The following is a 12778-nucleotide window of genomic DNA, read 5'->3' on the forward strand; positions in this document are numbered from 1 at the left end:
CAGCCCCCCACAACTCTCTGGGAGAAGATTTTTTTCCTTAACTCTGTCCTTAGTGACCTACCCCTTATTCTCAAACCATTCCCTCTGGAACTGGACTCTCCCAGCATCTGGAAAATATTTCCTGCCTCTATCTTGTCCAATCCCTTAATAATCTTATATATTGCTATCAGATCCCCCTCTCAATCTCCTTAATTCCAGCGTGCACAAGCCCAGTCTCTCTAACCTCTCTGCGTAAGACAGTCCAGACATCCCAGGAATTAACCTTGTGCACACACTGCGCCACCCACCCCGGCCCCCCGAATAGAAGAAATGTGATTTTATTTTTCTGAGTTAACGCGTCTCCAGTTTCTATAAATATGAATGAACATGATTAGAAAATGGTTGGTAACCTGGGTCTGAAGGACGCAATGCTCTGTGGGATCCTGATGTGTAGTGGGCTGCAATGCTCCCTACATCATTGACCATCTTCTGGGAAACCAGAAAGGCTCTCTACACCCACCCACCCACCCCACCCCCGCCCACTAGCGTTGCGACCCCTCACGCTGGCCCGACTGATTGGAAGTGGAGATCTGCGTATATGACCGTCTGCCCCTTGCGAACTGGACTTCCAGCACTGGGCAGTTCCCGCAGGTTGTTGTACACCGGGCCACACTCCTCCCTCTGTCCAACGGGCATTACTGGTGAAACTTCCTGTGGGATCTGGCCCGTCCTCTGCCTCTCCGTGTCCTGGGGCAGAAATAAAAGCAAATCTCAATTTTTCATCAAACACCATTGAACTGCTCACTCCCCATCACGAAACTAATTCCACAACATCTGGATTTACTTCCAAGGACTCTACAACTCAGGCTCTCCAATATTTATTGCTTATTTGTTTTTTGTTACTTTTTAATTTTGTATTTGCAGATTGTTATCTTTTGCACATTCACCGTTTGCATTAATGATGTGTCGAGATTTAATTGTTTCCATTTTGTTTCTTAGTTTTTACTATGAATGCTCGCAAGAAAATAAATCTCAGGATAGAATGTGGTGACATATATGCATTTCGATAATAAATCTACTTTGAACTTTGAACACTGAGGACGAAGATATTAAAACGCTGTGAACACCGGCTAGTGAATAAAAAGGCTAGAACCCTATTGTGGACACAGTCCTCTTGTTCTTTCCCCTCCCCTCCCTCATTTCTTCTCAGTTACTGTCTCCTGCCAATTCCCTGCGAGTCTCCTATCTTTGTCTATTTCATTCATTTCCTCTCGTGTTCCTCCTTTTTCTCTCTTTCCATCTCTGCCTCCCTATCACCCTCCCTTCTACTCCCTCCATCTCTTTCACACACCCTCACCTTTGCTCCTTCCCTCCCTCTCATTCACTCACCCATGCTCCTAAACCCTAAGCCAGGCAAATCTGTGAGCATAGACCCATGGTGCAACCTAAATGTATTTCCCGCAGCACTGTGCTCTCGGTGTCCTGAACTTTACTGGACTGAGCTGTAACCTGTACCTTAGGTGCAGTCAGGTGTGCGCTAGAGCCGGTGGTGGTGTCCAGGATCTCCAAGGCCTTCTCCTTGGTCCGTGCATTCCGTCTAGAACAGCAGAAGGTTAGCCCAGGTTTACGGAACATTAGTGTCACCCCAATCTCACCTCAGTGACATCCAGACCATTTGATACAACAACGTCCTCTGAGGCTGTTAGATGGCATCAGTCTGCCCCTCCTCCTCCTTCCCTTCTCCCCACTTTTCCCACCCCTCCCTTTCCTTCTCCCAACCCTCCTCCTCCCCACTTCCCCTTTCCCATTGCCTCTCTTAACCCTCCTCCACCCATGAGAGACAGATAGAGGAAATATATCTGAAAGGTTAATAGTTTCCTTCTTCGTTTGGACGCCTCACCTGTGGTGCTGACAACTGACCACTGATCAAGGTATGACCACCCAGGCGCTGTGTGACCACGGGATGACAAGGACCAGACTGGAAGGCAGGGAATTCCCAGTCTCCCTCATTGTGCTTTTAGATCTGGAGCTCTCTTTGTTTAGGTTGGTTTATTTTATCATGTAAGTTACGTATCACATAACTTACATAACAGGAAGGACATACGTCCTCCCTGTGACCACATGGATTCCTACGGGTGCTCTAGTTTCCTCCTACATTCTAAAGATGTACCAGTTAGTAGCTCAATTGGTCATTATAAATTGTCCTGTGATCGGCTCAGGTTTGGGAATGAAGGGCCTGTTCCGTGCTATGTCTTTAAATAAGCGATTTTGTCATGTCTGTAATATACAGTGCTGCTGCTAATTGCTATAACATATACAGTGCCTATAAAAACTATTCACCCCTCTTGGATGCTTTCATGTTTTATTGTTTTACAACATTGAATCGCAGTGGATTTAATTTGCCTTTTTGACTAACAGGAAAGGACTATTTCTTTCATGTCAAGATGCAAAACAGATCTCTACCAAGTGTTCTAAATCAATTACAAATATAAAACACAAAAAATAAGTAATCACTACCTATAATATGACACACAAAATCATGTCTGGTCCAGATTATTGGTTTTCGAAGTCACATAATTAGTTAAGTAGAGATCTATTTTTGGAGAACTGTGTACGGTCAAGATATTTCAATTGATTGTAGTCTACAGTGTCTCTAAAATGTATTCCCCTCTCTCCCATCACATAAGATTTCATGTTTTATTGTTTCCCAACATTGAATCACACGGATTTAACTTCCGAGGTTCGCTTGGAGCACTAGATGGAATAAGTTGCGTTTTGTCTTCGCTCCGTTAATTTTTCAGCTTTTTTTTACCCACCCTTTCACTATCTATATTAAAGTGTTTATAACACTTTTATATGCCTGACCTTTGATTTTTAATCGCTGGAAGTGAATAAAAGAGGGAAAAAGGCATCAGCCGAAGACAAAGAAGCCGGTAATGGACATGGAAGGAGAGAAAGTGATTCTAAACAGTCTCGACTCAGTTTGGAGGCTATATCGAAGCTCCTGGATGATAAATTCGATAAAAGATTTTCTACTTTGGAAGTATTGTTAAAGGAGATCGAAAGTAGACTGGGAGCACTTAAGCAGGAGAGTGAAAAACAAAAGCAGCAAATTTCTGAAATCGATGAAGTTGGAAGACAGAGAGATCGTAGATTGGACTCGTTGGAAAAGAAATTAACTTCGACCACTCAAACACTGGAACAGTATAAATTCAAAATTATTGACCTGGAAAGTCGCATCGTAGAAAGAAACTGCAAATAACAGGACTCCGTGATTACGTTGAGAGTGGTGACTTTACTAAATACTTTCCTCAATTTGTAATGGACGTGTTGGCTCTGAAGCTCACTCTACTCCACCTATACTTAATGGTGCTCACCATGCTTTGAGTAAAACCTCCTCAAGAGTTGAAGCCTCGACCTGTTATACTCCGATTCCACTACGTGCGTATCAAGGAGCACTTAATTCGAATTCCCCCTCGGAAAAGGGTTATTGAACACGAAGACCTCAAGTTTCGTTTGGTTGAAGACTATAGTCCCAAGGTAATGCAAGAAAGATCGTTCTTTAAACCGGTGTTGTCCGAGCTTTATCAAAGAAAGTTTCAACCAGTTCTATTATTTCCAGCTCGGTTAAGGGTCGATCTGCCTGATAATTCACTTAATGGTTTCAATCCATGGACGAAGCACATCAACTCCTTGAGGATCAACGTTCGATCTCAGCTGTCTAATAAATTTACATTTTCTTCTTGTCTCTATTCATTTGGTTTATAAGTTAATAATCAGTTCATAGATCTTGCATTTTAAAGTTTAAAATTTTTGCCCTTGGTTTGATAACAATCGTACATTGTTTTGGAGTATGGATGTTTATCATGCTTCTATGTTAAAGTTCTTTGTTTCCTTTATTATTTTATTATATTATTTTCAATTGTTCGTTTTTGAAAATAATTAAGAAATTGATTTGGTGATTGATATTAATATTTCAGGGGAAATAAAACTAAAATTGTATTCTGTTTCACTTCCCAAGATCTTGCCTTTCAAAATATTTTGGAAACGGCTGAGTTATTAAAACACGTTTCATTTGCTTTTTTTATGGCATTCTTTTTCAAAGGTTTTGACTATGGGTGGCATTTCGCATTCTTTTCAATTTTGGAGATCTGTCTTCAAAAGAGATGGGTGTAGGGGAATTTCTAGATAGCTTTCTAACTGACCATTGGCCAATTGTTGGGCTTTTGTGTTTGGGAGCGGGGCTATCTTTATTTTTTTTTTCATCTGGGCTGATCTGAAACTGCAAGTATGTCTGAATTGTCGTGACTTCTGGTTCCCGTTTAAAACTTTTTCTCTCTTTCAAATTCATGAGTTTCCTATGCAGGAAGGTTAACCCTTTACATACCATATGGCTTATTCAGGTAAAATGTGTATTATTAACTTTGCCTCATGGAATAAGAATCGTTATGAATCATCCAATTAAACGGAAGAATTTTTAAAAAAGTTTTTCATAGATTTAATGCTTATGTTATCTTTGCCCAGGAAACTCATACGAGGAAGGACAATAATCAGCATTTTTTAGGTTTTGGAAAGGTTAACGATTTCACCCCAACTCACAGGCTAAGGTGCAAGCTGTATCTGTTTTTATAGACTCCGCAATTTCATTTATTCACTATGAAACAATCTCAGACAAGAATGGTAGCTTTCTATTAATTACTGGCTTACATTATAACCAAAAAGTTGTATTGGTTGATATCTATGCACCAAATGCCGACTATCCTGAAGTCTGTAAGCATGCACTTGCATATCTTCCTAATTGAAATGAATGTACACTGATTTAAATCAAATGATTTTAACTGTTCCCTGAATCCCTCGATGGACAGGTCTGCGTCCAATCAGGTACTTTCAAGCAAGTCGTCTGTTTTTATTAGCAGCAGCACACAAAAAATGTTGGTAGAACACAGCAGGCCAGGCAGCATCGATCGAGAGAAGCGCTGTCGACGTTTCGAACCGGGACCCTTCGTCAGGACTATTTTTATTAATTCCTTTCCAGTTGATTCCGGAATTTTAGAAGATTGGAGGTTTTTAAATCCTAACCATAAAGAGTTCTCAATCTTTTCTTACGTCTATCATAATTATTCCAGAATTTATTTATTTTTATTGATTTTCAATTAGTTCCGTATGTTACTGCCTGTGAGTACTATGCAATCTCCGTTTCTGATCATGCGCTCTTGAAACTATCAGTCAAATTAACTGATGTGACTTTCAGTGCTAGACAAATGGCGGTTCAATTCAACTCTGCTTCAGGACTTAAACTTTGTCAACTTTATTAAAGAATAGATTGCCTTTTTCTTTTCTACTAACTTTATGGAAGAAATTTCCAGTGGGATATTATGGGATACTTTTAAAGTATATATCTGTAACCAAATTATTTCATATTCAGCTGGATTGATAAAACGAATTAATAATGAAATACATACATTGGTTGATAAGATTACAGAAATTGATAAAAAAAAGTACTCTGCTGCTCCTAATCTGGAGCCTCATAAAAAGAGAGTTGAACTTCAGATGCAGCACCATTTGTTATTAACATCCCCGACTGAAAATCAATTACTTAAAACTAAGTGTCATTTTTGTAGGAATGGTGATAAATCTGGTAAATTACTGGCCAACGAATTGAAAGTTGCTTCGGCTAAACATCAGATTATTAAAGTTCGTAAACGGGATGGTATTTTGACGGTTGACCATGACGAAATTAATAAATCTTTTCAATAATTTTATACCTCTTTATACCAATCAGGGTTTCCTGACGATTTTACCATAAAGCATGAATTTTTAAGGAAATTGAATTTTCTGAAATTACCACTCAACGAACGGTTAGCATTATATGCACGCATTACGGAATAAAAAATAAATAAAGCCATTTCTTTGATGAATTCTAGTAAAGCACCTGGTCTGGATGGGTATACAGCAGAATTTTTAAAATCTCTTTCAAATCTGGTTTCTCCATGGTCATATAGAATCTTTGATGCCTTATTTGTAGTTAAATTACCACAATTCTTTATGAGCATCTATTTCTTTAATTCCTAGAAAAGATAAAGAACCTACTGAATGTGCATCATATCGACCCAAATCCTTGATGAATGTTGACTCCAGAAATTTTTATTCCAAAAAGTTGGCAATTAGTTTGGAAAATGTATTGGCACAGATATCTCTGACAACCAGACAGGATTTACTAAAAATCGTTATTCGCATTTTAATGTTATGAGGTTATTGAACGTTGTACATACTACTTCATCTAAAACTCCAGACTGTGTTATTTCCCTTGACGCCAGGAAAACGTTTGATGGAGTTGAATGGGAATATTTATTTAACACGCTTGAGAAATTTAATTTTAGCCCAAAATTCATAGCTTGGACTAAAATGATATATCGTACACCTTTGGCGTCTGTACTTACCAATAATCAGAGATCCCCCTTTTTCAGGCTTTTTTGAGGTACTAGGCTGTTCTTTAAGTCCTTTACTATTTGATATTGCCTTGGAGCCCTTAGAAATTGCTCTTCGTGATTCACCCAGTATATTTGGCATTATTCGTGCGAATGAGACGCATATGTTATCACTATATGCAGATGAACTGTAACTATATATCTCTAACACAGAGAAATCCATCCCCGCAGTAATATCACCACTCGTTCAGTTTAGTAGCGTTTCTAGTTATAAAATGAATCTTAATAAGAGCGAGCTTTTCCATTAAATATTCAAGTTCCAATCTATAGACAATCACCATTTAGACTGGTTACTGATTATTTTACCTAATTGGGTGTTAAAACTACTAAGAAGCATAAGAATCTATTTAAAGTTAACATTTTACCTTTGATCATGTTAAAGAACTACTCACTAAATGGTCCCCATTGTCCTTATCATTGATTGGTCGAATTAATGCTATTAAGATTATTATTTTACCTATATTTCTGTATCTATTTCAGGCGGTACCAATCTTCATAGTTAAATCCTTTTTTTTGATAGTATTGGTTCTAAAATGTCTTAATATATATGGCAGAATAAAAATCCTAGGTTAAGTATGAAACATTTATGGAAATCAAAAAAAAGATGGTAGTTTGGCATTGCAGAACTATAGATCCTATTAGTGGGCAATTAACATTCAATATTTACAGTTCTGGACACAAGATTTGGATGAAATTCAATGTCCACGATGGGTGAACCTCCAGTGCGAGTCTGTAAAGGGTTTTTTATTGGCTTCTTTTTTAGGGGCCTCGCTTCCCGTTGCACTTACTAAACTGAATAAACAAATGACTCATCCAATAACTAAACATACAATACGAATATGGTTTCAATTTCGTAAATATTTTGGATTGATTAAATTTATCATATCAAGTCCTATTATATCCAATTTTTTTCCTTCCAAACATCCAGAGCTGATACGAGGAAATCTGCAGATGCTGGATATTCAAACAACAACACACATAAAATGCTGGTGGAACACAGCAGGCCAGGCAGCATCTATAGGGAGAAGCGCTGTCGACGTTTCGGGCCGAGACCCTTCGTCAGGACTGAGCACCAGCATTTTTTTGTATGTTGTTATCCAAAGCTGATCAAGCTTTTCTTTGATGAAAATCGAAGGAAATATGTTTTCGTGATTTATTCATGGATAACTGTCTCATGTCTTTTGAAAAGTTGTCTAATAAATATAATTTGCCTAGAGCACTTTTTTCGGATATTTACAGATTAGAAACTTCCTGAATGTTATTTTACCTACTTTTCGGATACCAAATAAAAACGAAATTACAGGGGAAAAATTCAGGTTTAAACCCCCATGATCTGCTTACGAAAATATGTCTGGTTACATCTGATAAAATTAAGAATGAATGGGAAAGAGAACTTCAGGTATCTTTACCTTTTGAGAAATGGGAGAAATTTCTCCAACTAATTAACATTTGTTCAATGTGTGCTAGACACGCTTTGATACAATTTAAGGTGGTTCATAGGGCCCATATGTCTAAAGATAAGTTAGCTTGTTTTTATTGCTATTTAAATCCTCTCTGTGATAGATGTAATTCTGAGGTAGCTTCCTTGACACACATGTTCTGGTCTTGTCCTCGTTTGAAAAACTATTGAGAAGATACTTTTGATATTATTTCAATAGTTTTGCATATTGATTTACAACCTCATCCTATTACTGCAATTTTTGAATTATCAGTTAAAGACTCTAGTCATTTATCCCCTTCAGCTTGCCGTTTGATTGCATTAGTTACAGGAATAGCCAGAAGATCCATTTTATTTAAATGGAAAGATTCGAAACGCCCTACTATAATTCAATGGTTTTCCCAAATATAACATATTTAAACTTAGAAAAAATTAGGAGTGGTGTTATCGATCCTTCGGTTAAATTTGAAGAAACTTGGAGGCCATTTATTCAACAGTTTCATATGATGTAAGCTGACGTTTTCCGAATCCTTCTCAATAACTTTTTGTTCATGTATAGTGGAGTGGAGTTAATGACAAATAATGATTTTAACCGACGAAACATGTCAGCCCAGCTTTTGTTTTGTTTTGTTTTTTTTTAGTTTAGGGTGACCTTTTTATATAAAATTTTTTGAATATTTTTCATGTTCAGTTATTAAGAGATTGGGAGGCTTAGATTACATATGTTACTCGGAGTCTGTGTCTGTATACGTTAACCGTTAATAATGTAATCCTGATCTTTTTGTATTATAATCATTGTTATGTTTATCAAATCGAAACTAAATAAAAAATATTTGTCTTTCTCTATACTGATCAATACTTTTTGTATTGTCATTGTGAAAACTGATCTCTACAAAATTACAAGTATAAAACACAAAATAACGGATTGCATAAATATTTACCTCCACTCCTTTAAAATGACTCCCAAATTATCAGTATCATCAGTCACATAATTATTTAAATGGAAACCTGTGTGCTGTCAAGGTGTTTCAATTGATTGTAGTAAAAAATATACATTTAAGTGGAAGGTCTAACTGCTGGTGAGTCAGTATTCCGACAAAGACTACACCATAAAGACAAAAGAACACTCTAATCAACTTTGTGACAAGGTTATTGAAAAGTACAAGTCAGGAGATGGATAACAGAAAATTTCCATGTCACTGAATATCCTTTGGAGAACAGTTATGTTAATCATCCAGAAATGTAAAGGATATGGCACAGCTGTAAATTTGACTCAGCAGACTATTCTCAAAAAAAACTGAGTGACTGTGCAAGAATGACACGAGTGAGGAAGTGGAGGAGGAATGGGGCCGGAGGAGTTACAAGCTTTAGTGGATGAAATGGGAGAGACTGCACATACAACAACTGTTGCCCAGGTGCTTCACCAGTCCCAGCTTTATAGGAGAGTGGCAAAGAGAAAGCTACTGTTGAGAAAAGTTCACATGAAATCTCAGATAGAGTTGGCCAGAAGGCATGTGGGAGTCTCAGAAGTCTGCTAGAAAAAAGGTTCCATGGTAGATTGACACAAAAAGTGGGCTTGTAGGCCATTAGACTAAATGCAATGTGTGGTGTAAGCCAAAAACTGAAACTCAAAAAGCACCATCACTACCATGAAACATGGTGGTGGCTGCAACATTCTGAGGGATGCTTCACTGCAGCAAGCCCTGCCTGCAATTAATGCAGCAATATACGGGGAAATACTGATTTCCCAGGAGAACTGGGACTTGGGAGAAGATTTGTTTTCCAGCAAGACAATGAACAAGCTTAAAGCTAAAGCCACACAGGAATGTCTTAAAAGCAACAAATGTAATGTCAAGTCAGAGTCTAGACCTCAATCCACTTGAGAGTTCGTGGCTGGACTACAAAAGGGATTTCCACTCATCATCCCCATGCGATCTGACAGAGGAGAAGTTTTTATTTAAAGAAGATTGGAGAAAAATTGCAATGTCCAAATGTGCAAAGCTGAAAGAAACCTATCCACACAGACTCAAGGTTGTAACTGTTGCCAAATGTCCATCTGCTAAATAGTGACATGAAGAGTGTGAATGCTTATGCAATGACTTATTTCGTGTTTTACATTTGTAATTAATTTAGATCACTTAGTAGAGGTCTGTTTACACTCTGACACGTAAGAGTCTTTCAGTTGATCAATGTGAAAAAAATCCAAATGAAATCTACTGTGATTCAAAGTTGCAAAACAATAAAACATTAAAACTTCAAAGGACGGGTGAATAATTCTTATAGGCACTGTATACCATCAGCATGTAGGATGTAACAATGAACGTGAATGTTTGTTGGCCGCCAGTCAGTCGGGGAAACAGGGACAGGAACAGATGCAGACCCGATCGAAGCAGTTACCCACAGGCAGACAGCAGAGGGTAGGATTAGAACAGAAGCTGAATGTTCCTCACAATTGCACCTGGCCCCCAACACTATCTCTTTATTCAAGAATGCACAGCATGTCTCCATTTCCTAAAGAGATTGAGGCGTGCGAGGCTACCTCCTCCCTCTATTCTAACTAATTTCAACAGGAGCGCCATTGTGAGTATTCTGACCACCTGCATTACCGTCTGGTATGGCAATTGAAAATATGTTAACCAGGACCATTAGGATTCTCACGGATCCCTCCCATCCGCCTGACAATCTCTTTGACCATCCTTGACCCTTCCAAACCCCACCATCAGGCGGGTGGAACCGTCGCATTATGAGAAGGACTGTGAGGATGGGAAACAGCTTCTTCCCCTCTACTGAACTCCCTGACACCACCCAGGTCTCATCACTTACGAAGTAAGTAAATGCATCTTATGATCATTGTCAATCGTATAGAATATATTTAATTATTTGTAATTCATTTGGAATGTTAGTTTACGTGTTGTGTGTGTTATATGCACTGTGTTGTGTACGTTGGTCCAGGGAATGTTGTTTCGTTTGGCAGTACAAATGTATACAATAGATATGACAATGAAACTAAACTTGAACGTTCACCTGGACTTACTTCTGGATGTACTTGTAGATGAAGAACCCAGCCAGTAGCATACTGAGAATGACATTGCTCGTGAGTAACACTGTGATCCAAACAGCAGAGACCCCACCTGTAACATCAAGCAACAGGACAACGTCAGTATATGCTGCTGTACAAATCAATCCCTTTCTACATTTATGGGCAGACTACTGCACAGGACATGAGGAAGCTACAGAAAGTTGCAAACTCAGCACCATCATAAGCACTATCATCTTCAGTACCTAAATCATCTTCAAAAGTTGAAGCCTCAAAAAGACGTCGTTATGGACCTGCACAACTCAGGATTTGATTTCTCAATGCTTCCATCAAGGAGGAAGTACATCCTGAAGACACACACACATGTGTGAGGAACAACTTCATCCTCACTGCCACTGCCTCACGATTCTTTTCACTTACTTTTGCTCTCTCTTTGCACACTTATTTAATTCAATTTATTTTCTATAAATATATATCGTACCTATAAAAAGTATTCATCCTTTATTGTTTTACAATACTGAATTACCGTGGATTTAATTTGCCTGTTTTGACACTAATCAACAGAAAAAAGACTCTTCCATGTCAAAGTGAAAACAGATATCTGCAAAGTGAAATACATAGATTGCAAATTCAAAACACAACATATTTGATTGCATAAGTATTCACCCCTCTTTAACAATGGTGCACCTTATCATCACTGGTGCAGCCAATTGATTTTTAAAAGTCATGTAGTTAGTTAAAAGGAGATTTGCTTATGCATACCTATGTACAGTGAAGGTGCTTTAATTGATTGTGTTAAAATACACCTTTACTGGGAAGTTCCAATTGCTTGTGAGTCAGGGTGCTGGCAAAAACTACACCATGAAGTCAAAAGAATACTCCAAGCAACTCGCTGAAAAGGTTATTGAACAAAGTCAGGAGTAGGGTACAATAAAATATCCAAGTCACTGACTATCCCTTGAAGAACAGTTAAGTTGATCATCAAGAAATGGAAAGAATATGGCAAAGCTGTAAATCTGCCCAGAGCAGACTGTCTTTAAAAAGTTAGTAACCATGCAAGAAGAAGACTAGTGAGGGAGGCCACCAAGATACCTATGACAACTCTGGAGGAGTTAAAAGTTTCAGTGGCTGTGATAGGAGAGATTGTGCATACAACAACTGTTGTCCCGGTACTTCACCAGTTGCAGTTTTATGGTAGAATGGCAAACAGAGCCTACTATGGAAAAGAAACTCACTGAAATCATGGCTAGAGTGTTGGCAAGCATGTGGGAGACTCTGAAGTCAGGTAAAAGAAGGTTCTATGGTCTGGTGAAACCAAAATTGAACATATTGGCCATCAGAATCAACACTATCTTTGGCGTAAGCCAGACACTGCACATCATCAAAAACACAATAATCACACAGTGAAACATGGCACTGACTGCATGACACTGTGGGGATGCTTCACTGCAGCAGGCCCTGGTAAGTTTGTAAGGTAGAGGGTAAAGTAATTGCAACAAATTACAGGGGAATCCTGCTGGAAAACCTGATGCAGTCTGCAAGAGGACTGGGGCTGGGAAGAAAATTTGTTTCCCAGCAAGACAAAGACACCAAGCATAAAGGCAAAACTACACAGGAATGTCTGAAAAACAACAATGTTCGTGTCCTGTTGTGGCAAAGTCACAGTATGGATCTCAAACTAATTGAAAATTTATGTCTGGACTGGAAATCTGTGGAACAATCACGATACCAATGAAGTCTGACAGAGATAGAGCAGTTTTGTAAAGGAGAATAGGGAAAAATTGTAGTGTTCAGATGTGAAAAGCTGAAAGAGACCGATACACAGACTCACGGTGT

At 38.4% G+C, this 12778-nt stretch overlaps 1 protein-coding gene across 1 annotated transcript in view; it reads right to left on the reverse strand.

The window, feature by feature from the left end:
* LOC132399117 (sialic acid-binding Ig-like lectin 10) overlaps nt 1-12778 on the reverse strand; it is a 740957-nt gene that overhangs the window by 333841 nt on the left and 394338 nt on the right. The window lies entirely within an intron of this gene.

Source organism: Hypanus sabinus, chromosome 1 (assembly GCF_030144855.1).
Source record: "Hypanus sabinus isolate sHypSab1 chromosome 1, sHypSab1.hap1, whole genome shotgun sequence".
NCBI lineage: Eukaryota > Metazoa > Chordata > Chondrichthyes > Myliobatiformes > Dasyatidae > Hypanus > Hypanus sabinus.